At 39.6% G+C, this 18,221-nt stretch overlaps 1 long non-coding RNA gene across 2 annotated transcripts; it reads right to left on the bottom strand.

The window, feature by feature from the left end:
• Window positions 1-3,580: 3,580 nt before the first annotated feature.
• Window positions 3,581-17,967, bottom strand: LOC142602976 (uncharacterized). Of its 2 annotated transcripts, none has more exons than XR_012836850.1 (3): window positions 17,877-17,967; window positions 15,534-15,620; window positions 3,581-3,628 (listed from the first exon to the last, which is right to left on the bottom strand). It is a non-coding gene; the product is annotated as an uncharacterized LOC142602976 (long non-coding RNA). The 2 variants fall into 2 exon arrangements; XR_012836849.1 differs by lacking the exon at window positions 3,581-3,628 and adding an exon at window positions 3,762-3,869.
• Window positions 17,968-18,221: the final 254 nt, after the last annotated feature.

The raw sequence follows: 18,221 nt of genomic DNA, 5'->3' as shown, positions 1-18,221 counted from the left end.
CCCAAAGGGATAGCACTGTTTTGACTTTGCATTGCTAGGAAAAAAAAATTACTACAGGTGCTTTGTGGTTTACGGTAATAAGGCGATGTACACTGTCACCCTTCTGTCAAAGGGAGTCTGTCCTGGACATCTTTTGCAAACAACCTGATGTGTGAGAGGAGAGGGAACTGCCGAGCAACCAGACTGGCAGTCTCCAACAACTGCTAAACACGACGTATGTTCCAGCTCATCTGACAGGGAGAGGCTGAAATGCCTCCAGACCGCTCCATGTCCTGTGTTGCACCTGCACGCAGTCCTGAGATACGCTTTGTCCTACACGCTGTAAGATATCTGCACTGCTTTCAGTGTGGGGAGCACTTGGAATATCACATCTTCACTCAGAAATGTACCTCCCCGAAAGGGTTTTACTGCAGTGTTCAGTAGCTGGTGCTTAGAACTGTTCAGAGAGGTTAATCTTCAAAGAATCACAGCACTTTTTGAGAAGCATGCTTTTCAGATTTTCTGCAAATGTCTACAACTGAAACTAAGCTCAGCAGCCTCCATCTGTTAATATTCACTTAGTTTTCAGCTGGTACAGTTTGATAAAATTATGTGAAGTTCATCAGCTGGTTCTGACCATAATCTTTAAAAGCATTAAGGAAAAATTCAGCTGTTCATTCCCAAAAGCCATCTTCTGAAAGCAGGCAATTCTTATCCTCACTTGGGAAAACATAGCTGCGAAGACTTTAACTGGATTTACACTTAAGGCTGCAGAGTATGAGCTCGTACTAGAAAACACACGTGATGCCAGTCTGTGTTAGCATCACAGTGCTCTTTTTCTGCAGGGTGGGCAAAACACCGTTGCAGAGTTGTATTAGTTTTGTGCCAAAGAGACAAAAGGTATAATTTCCTACATCAGCGGGGTGTTAACAGCTGCTCCTCTACAGAATTCTTATTAGTCAATTTTACATCTCAGTTTCTTCATTCTGGAATGAAACAACAATTTGAGAAGCTTCCAAAAAAAAAAGTGGATATAGAATCCAAGCATCTACTGCTTGCTTGTCATGCAAATGGCAAGAAGGGTAGCAACTGAGAACAAAGTGAGATGTCTGATTTTTTATGCTGAATCATCAATAGTATCCCCCACAGTTTCCTATTTATGCCTTTGTCCCATTTGAGTTTTTATCCACCATGATGTTTGAACAATAGAAGTCAATGTGGACGTACATGTACCGCAGAGATAAGAGTTTCCTTGCACTAATTTTTGACATTTCTCCCACAATCCACCATTTACTCCAGAGAAGAAATCTAAGAAATATAATTTACATTATGCACAGTTTGCCGATCAACTGAGAAATCATTCCACTTTTTAGTACCAAGTAGAACATGTATCAATAAAAGTCATGCTATTACCCACTCCCTTGCTTCCCTCAAATGTCATGGGCAATGACTCACTGGTGATCTAAAAATAGCTTTTATCTTGAATAAAATGTAGGAATCCAGCTGCTTATTTACATGCAACCCCATATTCAGTTTCTGTTTGAATAAAAATGATATGCTGGCAGGAGTGATCTAATAAAAAAATTGTGTTGGACATGAAACAAAGGAACCTTCCCAAACCCTCAAATCTTGGACCTTCAGTAACCATACGGACACACGGGTCTACAGCCTTGGTAACATGACAGTACTAGCTGCAGTCCTAGGTGACCTTATGAGTTTAACTAACAGTTTCTTGAGTATCTTTTGTCTTCTATATAGAACTTACATGGGAGAAACTGTGTATTCACTATCCACTTTGTGCAGGGTGAAACTCGTTGCTCCTGGCAGTCATACATTGCTTTTATGCAGCATACGTAAGGGTAAGTAGAAGTGTCCTTTCTTTTCCTTATAAAATCAAGCCATAATCTGCTGCAAATTGGGTAGATTCATCAGCCAGGGAGATTTACACTAATTTATACACACATATGTAATCTCCTTCCCTGCAACTTTAGTTTTGGCTATTTGTGTATTGTAGGTACACAATTCAACTACAGAAAAAAAGTTGGCGGTGGCATGAACGGTTTAAGTGAGCTGAGGGGAAAAGAATTCAAACCTACACATAAAAGATCTGAGGTTTTGGACACAACTGGCTCCAATGCATTTAGTTAGTAATTGAAATCCTATTAACATACCAAAACATATTCAAGACTATGCCAGCACCTTATCTTTTCTTCTTCTTTGCATTTCGCAGTTGCTCTGCACTTCAAGGCAGAACCTTAAGGTCCTTTGAAAGAAACGTGACTGCTCTATCTCCAGCTGCATGGTCTGGTTTGAAAACAATGACTGAAAGTACAAGGTCTCCTGGTCTATTATGCAGAAAGCTCTTGTGCCTTAAGCACTAGGTACAAGTGGTATGGTACAGCTGGTTAACTGCATACATACAGGTGACAAATACAGCTTACTCTTACATCCCTGGATCTGGTCTAGGTATACAGCTGCTAAATTCTGATACTCCAGTAGTGTTTCCTACAGGAAACTAAGTGCTAGCTTCACATTAGCATCACTGCAACATGATTTCATCCGATCTTTGACCCATTCATTTTATTAATAAGAATGAACTAAAATCATACTGTGCAGAATTCTGCCTCCTTTGAATCCAGTTTTAGAAGTTGTGGACTACCTGGAGGAATAATCATGAATTCAGGTCCTTGAGTTTAAGAGAAACAATATGTATTGTGTGTTCAATAGTGCAGCTGGAAAGAGGCAAGCAAGCAGTGTCCCCCAGTGTTCAGCAACGCAAAAACAAGGTGCAGAACAGTCATAGCAGCTCAAGCAGCAGTCTCAAACAGAGCGTACACCACTCCTACTACCTTGTAACAGACTGCATCATTGGCTTCAGAGGGAAGACAAGGCTTGGGGTGGCAAGGTCAGTGAACGGCATGTTCTAGTGCCACTCAGTATGAAGACAACAAATGGTAGAGCTGTTGCACACATGCAGGCACTGCTACCAAAGGAAACATAGACATGGACAGCAGGGATAGTGGGTGACTAAAGCCACAGTTTCTGTAAAGAATTCCTTATCAAAGGAAGCTGTGATCAAAAGTAAACATTTCAGGGTCAGTTCACTGAATGAAGAGCATTAAATGCTTTTGCTCACCTCTCACAAATCACACCTTTCTGCTGAATTCAGAGGAGACCACAGAGCACCGTAACAAGCATGAAACTTTTCCACTATTGATGACAAGGACATAGCAGATGAAAAGAGTGTTTGTGGTCTTCTCCTATAGCTTAACTCATTTAGAAAGCCTCAGAACTGACTAAAGCTCCAAACTAGTACTCAGAATAAGCTGACCGTTCTACAATAAGCCAACATTAATAAATTTTCATTACTCATTCTCAAATCTGTCTGAACATCTGTATTTTGGGGGGGATTTCAAATGTGATTGTTCAGACAGAACAGAGGAAGTTCTAGTATGATAAAAGGAAGAAAATCAAAGCTTTACAATGTCTTTTATGACACCATTTAAGAACTTTACCTTTCATGCTACTCATATGCACCTTATTTGTTGCTTTTTATAACTGGTTCAGGGATGCATAATTCATATCTGTCTTCTCATTTTCGGTTGTGTAAAATTTCACTGTCTTCAGACAGCAAGGTTGATTTCATATTCTGAAAAGAAAGCCCAGTATATTTCTAAGCAAAGGTTAAAACAGAGCAATCAAAGAAACATTAATCTTCATTGCATACAGTTACCTCTCTGCCAAAAAGCTGGAGATCATGGGAGGGTTAGTGAGATATAAGCATATTTTCCTTCTGCTTTGTTCAGTCATGATATATCAAGTTTAGTTTTTCTTGACAATACTGAGCCGTTTTGTTCTACTTTTATCTTCTCAAACATAGGATAATGTCCCTAAAAGCAGAGTGAGAACATCAAAACAACTTTTGTAGCCAAAGTTCAGCCACCGAAATCAAGGAACCCAATCTTTGTAAAAAGCTCCTCAGTACATGCACTAATGCCAGAAAACAGCTTTTAGACTTGCTATCTTGCAATACTAATGCATGAAGCAATCAATTAGAAACCTGTATCCTGTCAAGAGATATAATGCTGTTAAAAGATTTCAGGGAAGTGGAGCCAAGATGCCTGAAGCCAAAGAAAGGTTTCCTCTCAAGAAAGAGTTTGATATAGTCTTGAACTAATTATAACAGAATATGGAAGAGGCAATGAGACTTTTCAAAATAGGGAAATCCTTACTCCTTAACTTAACTGAATTTACTTAGGAAATAAAAAAAAAAAGAGGCAAAAATTATGGATGGAGGGAAGCATTTGGCAAGTTGTCATTGAGAATACTGAAGGATTTTCCTTTATGAAGTGTAACCTTGAACTACTCTGGATTTGTTATCAAGCTATTACTTGCCTACAAGTTTAGGCACTACAGAGCCATCTCTTTTCCAGCACAGGGAGAAGGGACACAGGTGAACGGTATACATTCCGGATAGTGGCTGAGGTGTGAGAAGATGAACAACGGGCCATTTTTCAATTTGTTTGGATTTCTTTCCTAGTGTGGTAGCTGGTGAGCATCAGGTTATTGCAACGTTCATCCTTTTCTTTATGCATTGCCAGGACTACTGGCACAGAATATGGGCTCATTTTCCAACTTGCTTTTCTGTTTTTTTTTTTTATCTCTCTTAATTACCTGTAAATTTATACTGCTGATATAACTTTTCCTCTCTAAATACCTCTTGAGTTCTGACTTAGCTGCTTTGAGCAGAAAGTCTGGTGCCAGAAGTATGTTAGATAACTGCATGTACATTGAAAAATAAGTAGATATGACACACAAAACAAACATCTTGCTCACATGCCCTGTGCTAAAAAAGCCAGGTTCTGCTCTTAGTCACCCTTTCACAGGGGTGAGAGAAACCCCAACTAAGGTCTTATACCACCACTGGATACATGGAGTTCACATTCCTTTTCATGATTAAATGGTAAAATCGGGCTGAACAGATCTGGCTGAGTAAGGGAAGAGCAAAGAGTTAGGTGCATTTCTTCATAGAGACAGCTTTTTCTTAAATGAAATCCTCCAGTCTCGACTGAGGTCTGAAGCTGGTAACTAGCTTGGAAATCAAACACTGCTAATAGTCATGTTAACAAAACTTTCCTAATTGAGACACGTTAATTTTCCAAGTGCAGACTTCCAATTGACCATGGTCATCTGACATCCTGAATCTCTCCAGTTAAAAAATCCTTTCACATGATACAGCCAAGAGAAACGGAACAACTGCCTGTGAAGTCATGTGAATGCCCCAAAGCCTAGATGTATAGTCAATAAAGAAGTTTTACTTCAAAGGGCTGGAGGGAAGGAACCACTTTGAAAAATGACAAGTAGCAATCAATCAAGCTTAAAAAGCTGCTTAGATCAACTGGTTGGCCTAAACACACTGCTATTTCCGTACAAAGGGATATGGGTAAAAGCGACTTTCACATTGCACTAAGTTGTTGATGGGAAAATATAGAAACTCTTCTCTCAGCAGCAGTGTAAAAAGTAGCACATGTGATGGATTAGTAAAAGTTGGCTGAAGAAATGGTGGAAGTGATGTCAGCAGAGCCATATGCATGCTCTCTCCCCAGCTTAGTTCAGTAATTAATTAACTAATATATTCATTAGATTGACATAGCAACTAGATTTTTCCCCTTATTGCTTAACAAATCATATTACTGTAATGAATGAGGTATACTCATTTTCAGACTAAACTTCAATCACTGTTAATTTTCATCCTATTAAATTCAATGTAATTACTTAAGTGCTTCCTCTAGAATGCGTACTAGTTATCAGTATGGCTAATGTCAAGTGGTTTGAGTGATTTTACCACATACTTCTTGTTTTCTGTTTGGCTTTACATAATGAAATAAAAATGACATTTTGACACAGTATGAGGTAAAATGCCTTCTTTCTCAGTGTCCGCTCAATTTAAGTATTTCCTGTCTATATTTTCCAGAGTGGGTGTTTGATCATGTTTTTCCTGCAGATCTCCCTGCTGTTTACCAGTGAATAATCAACTGGCATGCAACAGTAGTAGAGCAGCAATCACAGCAAAGACTAATGATGCTTTAAAGGACTGCTAATAAATACACACAGTATGAAAAAACTGCTTTGACTTGGAAGAAACTAGGCCAAGTACTGATCAGTTCCTGTGGGTTTCAGCCAGCCACTTTTTTCAGATACAATGCCATCAGTATTCATGACAGGACACAGAGAAAGGGCCTGACAGCAGAATATTTTTCTCATGTACCACCAGCAGCCATAACTCTTGTTATGCCAGTGATAAAAACAAGACAAAAGGCATCACCTTCATCACAGAGAAAGAGTATACAAGTATTGCTCACAAAATCATGCCATCATTTAAATCTATGCATGTAAAAGAGAAGAAATTTAAAATTTAATGTAGAGTGAACGTCATTTCTATAAAAACACAAGTTCATACCATGACTTACAGCAGAAAACCACAAGCAAATAGGAAAAAAAAAACTACAATAAAACCAAAAGGTTTCATGCATAAACTTACCTATTCCTTACAAGTGGTATTGACTTGAGTTTAAAATGTTCCAGGGTGAAACTGAGTGTGCAAATTATTTTTGAAGCCTCAGAGAGGTTTAAATAAATGCCACTAAATATCAGCATTAAGGGGTATTTTAAGAATAGCTAGGATTTTCTGCATAAGGGGAAAATGATCCTGGAAAAAAGATCACCACTCTTTCCATGATTATTATTATTAATCACATCCAGATTCTTTATGTGCTTAAAGTCAAGCAGATGACAAAATCAAGCAGCATCTAGCTGCTTTGCTGGAGCCAAGCAGAATGCACAGCACCTTTCAGCATGAAGTCCTCAAAGGTTTTACAGTGCTCCTAAGAGTACAGATTAGGCTCTGTGCTCCGTGGAAAAGGAGGAATGGTAATTATAGGCAATTTTAACCTCAGCAACACACTGAGCGAGCAAACGAACAAAACTTTAGTGGTTACTTTTGCAGTGTGAGGGAGTAAAACTAGGGAAGTGAGTTCATGAAAACACAAGAAAATAGAAAGTACAAAAAGCATTAAAGATTTTTGTCCTAATGTTAATACAATTAAAATTCCATTTTAAGTTATTTTTAAAATTCCATATGCGCTGTAGTACTGTGCTAATTAGCAACAGAGAGCGTGAACTCTTGGGTTCCAGTTCAGTAAGTCATTTAAGCAAGCTCATGAAAGCAACCTACGTAAGTCAATGGATCTCTGAATACGCTATGTGTGCATTTGTGGAATCAGTGTCACAACTTCCAAGCTTTTTGTTATTCGACAGCATTTGCATTGGACAGATGGAAATTATGAATGTTTCTTATCACTAGAGGGAGCTACTTTCCCATATTAATACACTAATAGCCAAATGCAAACACTTGTTTGAACAAATTGGGTGATCTTTGCACAAACTGCAAGTCACACTGTCTCGTTCACAGAGTCCACCTGAGCTGGGGTTAACTCACAGGTCCAAGGATAAAGTTTATGTTCACTGACTTTGAAAAGAGGCTTTAGGAAGGTAAAAGCTGTGGGTTGTTTTTTTACAGCTCTCACGTCTTTCCTGCTTAGCTTAGTTTAGCAGCGAGCAATGTGCCACAGCTGGCTGTGCGTTAAGTGTTACAGATTATTCTTACGCATGCTGTGCCCAGATACCACAAGAGACAGCATATAATAACAAAACGTAAAGAAATTGGCCAGTTATTTATGACTAAACATATAAAACTACGTCTTCCTAATTATTCTCATTTTCCGTAGCTCACACTTTTGGGTCAGATTTCTCCCTTCCCTCTTGTACACAAAACCCATACTTAAACTCAGATCCCTCTCCATCTCTGTTGCAGCAAGAAGTCAAAGCAGCTAAGGGTGAATCATTGTTTTTGTATAGGCAATAATGAAATGCATTGGTGGTTTTCATCACAGCACGCAGGACAAGAAGCAAAACAAATACACAAGTTAAATTCAGCAAGACTGTCAGCTGCTGCTTTATTAAAGATGCTTTAACAGGGCGTAGTTTCTTTGATGCTTCTGTGACCTCCAAACACATAATTAAGATGAGTGGCAAAAGAAAGAACTTCTATACTTGTTTCTCAACCTGTAGCCTAAAGCCTGGCTCCAGCTGTTCTGATGTGGGTTTCCCCTGAGGTCAGTTTGTCATCACCATGTGGGGTTTACTCCACATTGTGTGCGTGTAGTATCTTCACTGATAGTTTGATGACAGTCAGTGATTGTATTTACCCCCAACTCTCACTCCTGTACTTGAATTTTCAAAGCAACAAAAATCAAGCTTCTACAAGGTTGGTATAGAGTGACCAACAGATCTAACTCCTCATAGCCTCATTACACAAAGTTAGGTATCAGGGAAAATCCCTAGTACGGAATGGCAAGATTAGGGACCACACATAATGCTTTTTTTGGATGCTGAGGAGTCTAACCCTAGCCATCTTTTCATCTGATTATAACAAGGATGAGGCATTGCATCTTCTGGTTACTATTACCCTCCCTTTCAGTTACTTACTGGTAAAAATGTGACACTCAATATGTTTTCTGCATCCACATTCAGATTCCAGCTCACTCAAAGAAATCAAGAGCAAAGGCTGAGTTACTTCCTAATCCCTGTGTCTCAGGGGTGATATTATGATCCACTTATTGTGACATATTTACTTAGATTGCAGGTTATCTTGAATAAAGGATCCCCTGATGTTTTCTTTTACCTTATTTACCATACAGACCAGCAGAATAGCTCTGCCTATTGTTGGGTGACATGGTGGTAAATCACTGGGGAACCTACCAACTCAGTTTTTGTTTGCAGTGCAACACAACTTGTAGAAGTGCAGCAAGACTTAGCCTGGTGCCTGGCCCCTCTGTGCTTAGTTCAGCAAACCACTCTCTGTCTTCCTAATCCTGCCAACAGTGCATATACTTCAGGGATCTGCGGAGTTAAAACATTTTCTCTCAGTTCTGCTGCTGCTGCTGAGTTGGCTTGAGTGGGTTTGCAGGGCTGTGAGATGAGAATTTGGCTGAAGGCGTGTTTTCTTTTGTGTTGCTGTGGCATTCATACTGTTCACCCCATAGCAAGAGCAAAACAAAACCAATTTGTGAAGTCAATTCTTAAAAAATCATCCCTGCCAAATCAGAGATGCCTGTGTTGTGCAAGTTCTGAAGGCCGTTGGGGGAGTTTAGTAATATAAAAAAGTATTTGTTTTAAATGCACTCTCCTTTGTTTCAAGAGAACAATGTCAATAAGGATCTCTCTTCCCTCCCCACCCCAAAGGCTCTGACAAGGGAAAGCAGCTTCCCATTGCCTTTGGGGCTCAGCAGGAGATCAGAGATGCCCAGGGGATGTATGTCTCAAACCAAGGTGTCCCAGAAATGTCTGTGAGACCTCTTACGTCTTTCAGTTCCTAAAGCAAAGTGCAACTGCCAGAACTTCTCGATGGACTCCCTCCTCTTGGGAACCCAGAACAGAGTGGCAAACCAAGTATAAACAAGAACTGAAATAAGCCTGGATAGTACAAGAAATTTGTTTAAAATCAACATTTTTTTGTGTATTTTTGTTTGTTTCTCTTGGTGTCTTTTCATTCTTCTGGATAAGTGGATGGGAAAGGTAATTTTCTGGGCCTTTTTTCAGCAACACACTGACCTTTGTCTGATGGAGTCTCCTCTACCTTTTGGCACAATACCCACTATTCACTGGTACGGGCTTTTTTCTCATCTTTTTAGAGAAGCTTCACATGCTACAGGTGCAAACCTTAGGCCTGAGCTGAATCTCTTGTGAGAATGGGAAGAAGAGCAGAGAATGATAGCATTTAAACCTGGATATGCATATTTCCCGGCCTGAAGGCTTTCAGGCATCTCACAGAACTTGCCCTAGTTGCCTTTGGGCTCATTTGAGTCCCAAGGATGAATAAACACAACCCTATGGACATCCCTGCTCCCACCTCCTGTCATGGACTATGAAGAAACCTCTCTATGTGGTGAGGTCAACACATGGGATACATAAAATGCTTGGATCGAGGTTGGATCTGGGGCCACAATTCTTGCTCTTAGAAGCTTAATTTTTTTTAGGTTGGTGAGTTGCTGACGGCAGCAGATAATAAGTGTTAAGCATGAAATGATAACAGCAAGGAAATGGTGCCTAAAAGGAGAAGGTTTTTGGCTTGGATGCCCTCAAGCTTTCATTCAGAGATTAAGTCTTGTCTGACAGGCTAAATCTACGTGATCTCTATCAAAATATATTTAACAGCTGTTTGCCTCATGTCACCTTCTCCTCTCCAAGAGAGGACACGCTGTCACACTAACATTCTTCCTAACTAAAACATCAGTTGCGCATGGGAAGAGTTAAAACACATAACAGCAGCATGAAAGTTAAAGGCAGATCAAATATTCTGCCTCTCACCACAACCTTGAATCGAGCAGAGCTTTTCCTGCCTCTTCTGTGATTACACAGGTAATTACTTATAATCCTGCTTCTGTATTCATGCTTGTTACTGCCCATCAGCTGCAGTTCATGCCATACATCATACATAATTCTACTGAACAGGCTGGTGTCTTTGTACCTGAGGAGATCTCCATGTGACCACCAACACTGAGAGGATGCTTTGACACAGGTAAATACAAATGAAATACTTTTTCATACAGGAAGAAACCCAGATATTCTTACACCTTATCAGTCATGCAGATAAAGACTGATAACCTCTATGAGGCCTTACATTCCATAACACAGTAGTTTCGTGGGTAGAAGGAACTGAATGCTGTCAGAAAGGACTCAGCATAAGCAGCAACACAGAGACAATGGTCTTAATAAGGAGGAAAAAACACTGTTCTTTTTAAAATATCCCCTGACCTCTGGGGAGATGAAATACTTGCCACTGTGATTCAGTCAGCGTTTTTCTTGTCTAATCTCAACTTTATGAGCTTACATAGGCTTTCTTAATGATTCAGTGTGTTTATTATTTTTAACAAGGAATCTTATGGTCTCTCATCTACTTTTAGGCCACCCTGTTACTTTTTTTATACTTCATTACGGAAAGTAACCTTGGATATTTCTGCATGTGTTTTAACCTAGCCATAAAAGAATGCTAAAGCACTGACAAGGTTTTGAAGAGATTGAAGGAGATGATAAAAGACTCAAAGACTATGCGCCTTTGATCTCAAATGATATTCTAAGTCATGTTATTAAACTAAGGCTAACTTAAATGCCTAATACATGAAACGCTTTAATTGGATGAAGGTATATATATGTGAAAAACACCCTACAACTTTTTTTTTAAACTGTTCTATCAGAAATAAATACAATTCACTCAGACTCTAACTTAATAATTCTTCCTCATTTGCAGTAATCAGTAAACAGTAAAGTTATCTAAATTCTTTGTAGACCATCAGCGGTCCATAGGCACTTCCAGGTGGTCTGTGGAGTTGTTCTTGTCAAGTATTTGTCAGTCTTGTGTCAGTGTTTGCTGTAAAAAAGGCAATCTCTAAGAGCTTTCAGGAGTTTTTTGGAACACTTAAGATCTCCTTGTGTGTCTGCTCCAAGTCCTTCTCTCTTGTGTATTTCTCACCTGGGAATTTAATTGCAATAAAATTTGCTGTAGCAGAAGTAGCATTGCACAGAGTAGCATCACTATGTACAGATGGGAGCAGCTGGAGCTGAAAACAGCAACAGGAGGAATCAGTGCTAATAAGCATAAATCCTGAAAGAAGAAATAAATAGCACAGACAGAATGTGTGGGAGAGAATGCTGCACACCCATAATTTCAGTCAGGAGCCAGCTTATTTTACTCCTTCTCTTTAAGGTCATGATCCATTGCAACTTAATACTATATTGGCGCCAGAAAGGGGAAAAGATAAAAAGCAGGAAAGTGACACTTAAGGAGAGAAATATGTACCCCAAACTCTTTCCCATTCTTGTCAGAACAGGAGGGACTGTAGTATAAAGATTGCAGATACTTATGATCAGCATGATCTTGAAAAACGAAATCTCAGGTGAAATTCTATGTGGAAATCGATTCAGACATAAGGTGGACATGTCCAGAAGGTAGCTGCTCCCACTTCCTTCTTCACCTCACAATGTACAATAAATATATCCCTGCTCTTTTCTCAGCGTGCACTTGGGGGCTCCTCAGGTATACATACACTCACCTCTGCTGAATACAGCAGAAAGCAGCGGTGTAAGCAATTTTCAAAGCTGCTAAACTGAATTATGTTATCACGAAATTTAAACATAAAGCAAGTCTAGTAAGAATGACTTTTAACTATAACGCTAGTTCAGTGTCACCCTTTATACATTTTCCAGCACTTCATCCACTCAAAGATCATGCCTGCCAACTGCCTCAAAAAGAAGAAAACAACCCTTAATCTGTCAGAGGGGTAAAGACAAACCTCTCATTCTCTCCAACATCCCCCGTTACTCCTGGACTGCACAAGCACATCCTTCAAATTCTCCACAACCTTCCAAAGGTGAAAGGAGATAAAACAAGCAGAGAGAAAGAACAGAGTGACACACTATTGAAAGTGTATTTACCTCTGTATTTATGCTGAGATCTCTAATGGCATGTAATGGCAAAATGTAAACGGAAAGGAGAATGGAGTAAGAAGGACCAAGCATGTGGGAGTCAGGAGGTGGAAGAAAGATGAACACAGATGAGTGACACTGCTGGAGAGATTAACATGGGAAACAGAGAAGAAAAACAGACAGTTAACAGATGCATGGCAAGAGAGGAGGTAAGAGGTGGCTGCAACATTTAACTAGTGAAGGGACAGAAGTAATGTCCCATCGCCAAATGTCATGAGTTAAAACAGACTTATGTCATGATCTGCATCCACAGATCATAATGTTCTCACAGGGCTTCAGCTTGGCCTCTCCTTCCAAACTGCTGTTATCTCCCTAGGGGTCCTCCAGGATGAAATCTTGCCACTGTTGAGGGATGAGATTGGAAGCAGGGATGGCTGCTCATCTACGCATCTCTGCTATCGTACTGTAACACATCCACCCTTGCTACTGGGGGCTCTTTGATGCTCTAGCGCTTCCTTGCATTAATTCCCACAGCCCTTACGGGTACTTGCAGGAGGTCCTAAGGACAAAGTGGCATAATCATAATGCCTCTCTTCCATAGACATTTGCTGTACCAGCCAGAAAGTCTTTTTGACCTCTCCAAAGCCGGATTCTACCTGTCTTTTACCTGAGTTTTAAGCCCTAGTGCGTGAGGAATAAAAGCAATGTATGCTGAGTGGTCAGTACTCCCTGAAATACCTTCATACTGTTTCATAGTGTCTCAAGAGTTACATGGACTTGCGTAGTTTGTTTAAAAAGAAGACATCTTAAACTGTGGCACATGCACACATTGTATCCTGAGTAATTTTTATGACAGATTACCACCCATTTTTTCTCACCAAATTCTGTGGGAGTCTGACTGAATCAGACATGAATAAGGACTGAATCAAAACCTCAGGACCTGGTTCACTGGAGACTTAAAATGCAGAAGTAGCATTCCTGAGTTCACTTCCGGAGTTCAAAAAAATCTAAAATTAAACATTCATGTTTTCAGTGGAAGTTCACACGACTGACTCACTCGAGTAGGTCTTCTCATCTTCCAGTATCCAGACTAGAAAAGCTGTGGTGACTGGAGCCTACATAGACCGTTGCCCTGACATTGAACAATACGATTAGCCTGACAAGCACAGCATCTTCAAATTCAATGTGAATTACAGTATCATCTGAGTCCCCAGTCTGCACGGTTCACTGCCATTATCTCTGCTAGCCATACCAAGGTCTACGCTGCATCCATGTATGTTTGTATTAGTTGGAATCATGGGAATATTCCCAATACGGGACTTTTAATCTCATATTTGTTAGCTTTGGAAAATCTATTTGAAAACAACAGCCCTGGTAGCACGCTACAAATAATCTCTGGATTTCTAGAACTCTGTCTTTCAAGACCGTATGTAACACCAGCTCATCTGGGAAAATGTCCTCAGGTTCTAGTCATCTTTCATAGAAGAGAATTTCCTCTGATTGCCACTTCCCTGCAACTCTACAGGCATACCAATTCGTATGTTACACCTTCAAATATGCAACTTCCATCTGCAGCAACATTAATGAAGATCTGTGGTTCTGTATCCTTCCCGCCACTGGATATCAAAACTTCCAGACATGAATTAATTCCTGTCTGCAAGGAAGGGAAAGCTTTATAATCCTCATCAATAGATGGTGAAATTGCTTCTTGGAATGATGTGGTCAGCACAGCAGAGTGCACACAGAAACTGTAGCTTGCAAGCAAGGACTGGATGCAATACTTCTGAAGTACTGCAGCTATTCTTTAGTAATGCCCCACTGCCACCACTATCCAAAATTTCTGAGGGGAAGTAGTCCCATTTGGGACAGCTGGATGTGCATTTCTATACACATGACAGGGAAGACAAGAATGAACTGTTAGAAACCTCTTTCACCTTCAACCACCCACAAACAGTTTGGCTACATAAGGTTGTTTTCCAGTAGGCAATAAGAGCAGTGCTAGTCAACATTGCTGCATTTTGAATCGTCGATTGACAAAGATAGGAAAAATGCTGATAACAATTGTGTGTTATTTTCTGTTCTCTCATATTCTGATCAGCTTCAAATGGGGACAGACATGAGTCTAGATGACCTCAGCTGCACCCTAGACTACACTGCAGAGATCATGTCTCACAGCTATTATTTGGTGGGATTCCGGCTAAGTACACCAAGGTCTACCACACCTACAAATAAATGCAAACTTACACTCTAACATGCCCTTCTGATTCCCTTTCTGTGCACAGTGACTTAAAAGGGAAACCTCTGGCTCACTGCTACATAGACAAGGTCAGAGTTACACCATGTACTTCTTTCTGCACCTGGCAGCTTTGCAGGAATGAGAGCCAAGGAACTAGTGCAGACAGCTCTAGCAGCAGCTATCCATGCCGTGAATGTCTCTGCACAAGGGTCAGAGTCAGGAGAAGGCACCTCAAGCTGCAATTTGACCCATTTATGTGTGGCCTAAGTGAGTGCTGCCTTTGATTAACTATTCCTTGCTGCTGCAAACTATTTCTACTGCAAACAGAGATTTCTTCAAAAATGTGTACATATGTGGGAGTCGGAGTGTAGGAGAATGTACGCGGATTTGAAAACAGGATGACTTGACTTTAATTCCAGCTCATCACAACTTGCCAGAAATCACTGCCCCTTAACAGCTGGTTCAGAGCCCAGATAAAAAGGACCTGGGAATTTCAAGCCAGCCAACGTTGACAATGCTAACTGCCACTGTTATGGGCATGATCCTTGCTGGCAGCTGCAGTGGATGCTCAAAAATCTTGCGAGATGAAGTAGAGGCTACTGAATTTTTCACTCAAATATTAAACAAGAGAATTTCAGCTGAATTTGATCTTAGCCTGTTTGAGAAAGTTTTGAGTAAAAGCTAAATAAGGACTTAAGGGCTGTGAACAGAGATTCCACACAGACTCGCAATTCAAACAGAGGCATGTTGACTGAATTGTGAGAGAAATACTCACCAAAGCTGTTCACTGTGTAAACAGAATTCTAGTCTCCAGTGCTGTGAAATCAGCCTTTCATTAGCATCAAATTCTCTCCACTGTTTCCTAGAAGGGGGAAGAAAAGTAAAAGTTTGGGAATAATATATTTGCAGTGAGCTCTGCCAGTGCAAGTGCTTCTCCATCAACCTTTCCTTTAAATGCTTCTAATAACGGGATGCGTATACTCACATCTGTTAAGTTATGGAGGTAATTTGCACCCACTTAAAGCTCCATTTTGAGAGCTACAAAAATAGCCTGGTAACAGGCATCTGGCCCATTCCTTATAATGATTATTAGAAATATAACTAGAATAACTATTTTAGTTTCACTAATAACATGAAAATCAGGCAGAAATGTGCTTTTGAACATTCTGTGACAATCTCTTTTCCTAGTAGAGATATGAACATGGTTCCTGCAAAAGTTCTGTTCACTTTTTCATAGTACTCCTGTCCTCTCCAGATGGACAATGATGAACAGTGGAATGATTCTGGAAGAAAGCAAAATCTCCCAAAATTGTTCCAAGACACCTCAAGACTCAAGTTCATTGAACTGTCCATTTCAATTATGTGTTTGATGATAGAATCTGCATCTCTCCTATCATTATTTCACAAAGATGTCAATACACATTCGTTATGTTTTCTTCTATACTTAATCTTGCTGTATACTGGCCCAGAAACAAAGAATAGTATAGATGCAGTAATACAGCACTCGAAAGGGAACTGAATAATAGTCTTCAGCACAAATAGGTCATTTGTATATGTCACTCCTAACTGGGTTACTGGATCACAGAAACAGTACGGATGCCTTTCACTTCTGTATTGCTTCCAAATAATGCCCCAGAATTTTGATTTCTGCAATCATCTAGTTTCTATTTAGGGAAAATACCTATAGTATAGTTATTTTGTTAAGTGTCTGCTAGCCAGGTTTATTTTCATTATAGACTGGTGGATTGACTGTAATTGTACACATCTGAAATTTGGTGATATATACTTCATCTAAAAGAAGACCTGCAGCCTTTTCAGTGATCCATAGTATCGTCTGGAGGAAATGGTTAACATCAACTTTCAGCATTTCAGCTCTTTGTAAACTTTCAGCTAAACTGTTTTTTTCATACAATGTTCCAACTCCAGTGTAACATCTCAGCCCATTACATTTTCCACATTTAATAGTAAGATTTCTTCCCCGTTTCATGCTTTTTGTGAGAATATATGCAAGGAATTTTTTCTAAATATTACACATTTCATCATAGAATTAGAGTTGTAAACCTTTGTTGTGCTATACAGTAGCTTTTCAATATTTGCATCTATTTAACTAAAGATTTTTCTGGAGAAAGCTAGAAAGAATTTGAATTATGTTAAAACCCAAATCAAGCATTAATTTTTCATTTTTCTCTTTTTCTTAAAGATTTTGCAGAATGCTATGCAGACAGATAAATATTTTGCAAAACTGAACTAGCAATGTCTGCTCATGGCTACCAATGAGAGCATCATGACATTTTGCATGTAAATCATAGAATCCTAGAACGGTTTGGGTTGGAAGGGACCTCAACGATCATCTAGTTACAACCCCCCTGCCATGGGCAGGGACACCCTCCACTAGACCAGGTTGCCCAAAGCCTCATCACGCTTGCTTTATTTATGATACAAATGCTGAAAAAATAGGCAACTTCATTAAAATCTTGTAAATGAACAAATTCATATTTTTCTTAAAGAAATGCCATGGGGACAATAGATCTTTTCTCCAGGGATTCCTCCACAGCCCTTTTACAATACTGAGGAACAAAACTAGAATATTCTGGCAGTGGGAATGTTGTTCCCTCTGTAAAATTCACTCCAAAATTTCTGTAACAGCTAATTGTGGAAGATCAGCAGAGAAGATGACCTGAAATTGTCTGAATAGATCCAAGTGAGCAGGAAAATGAAAGGGTTTGAAGTCAAACCATTTGGATCACCCCTCACTGCAGCGACAGCTGTCATAGTCCACATGGCAGCTATAACTTAAATTTCTTTCAGCTTGATTTGATCCTTGTGTGACAATCTATCAAATTCATCAGTCAGTATTATCATAACTTCCCCTAATCTCATGGAAAACACACTGTCTCAAATTCTTTTAAAAGAAATGGCCCGCAGCAGGGGGGGTTGGAACTAGATGATCTTTAAGGTCCCTTCCAACCCAAACCATTCTAGGATTCTATGAAATTAAAACTTTCCACAATCTTTGATTATTATTTTCAGTAAGAGTGCAACACCTCACTAAGCAAATGTGCATACTGGTGAAATTACATTCATACCAGCTGAGTTACAGCACTGTAGTTTTACTCACATCTTTTAGCATGCCCTGAAATTTCCTTTTTTGCTCTCCTCATTAATCACTTCTTTCAGACATGCCTGCATGTTTTGATGTTCCTCTGAAAAGAAGTCCTCTCTTCAGGATACATCTGTAAAACAGTTAATAAATAATTCTCTAACTAATAAGAGTGATTACTGTACTTCAGTGATAGATAATTTGCTTCTCTGTCAAATTTTCTGTGCTTCAGGAGTGCCATCTACGTATCCTACAAGAATAGGAAGTCAGCAAAGAAAACCCATCAGGAGAAAGGAATGTCAGAATTAGGTGTTTGCATGTAGGTTGCTGTTTGTCTAGAAAGCAGAAATGCAGGATGTCCTC

Source organism: Balearica regulorum, chromosome 9, assembly GCF_011004875.1.
Source record: "Balearica regulorum gibbericeps isolate bBalReg1 chromosome 9, bBalReg1.pri, whole genome shotgun sequence".
Classification (NCBI taxonomy): Eukaryota; Metazoa; Chordata; class Aves; order Gruiformes; family Gruidae; genus Balearica; species Balearica regulorum.
Note: the sequence above shows the minus strand (reverse complement) of the source record. Positions and strands in the feature narration are given on the sequence as shown.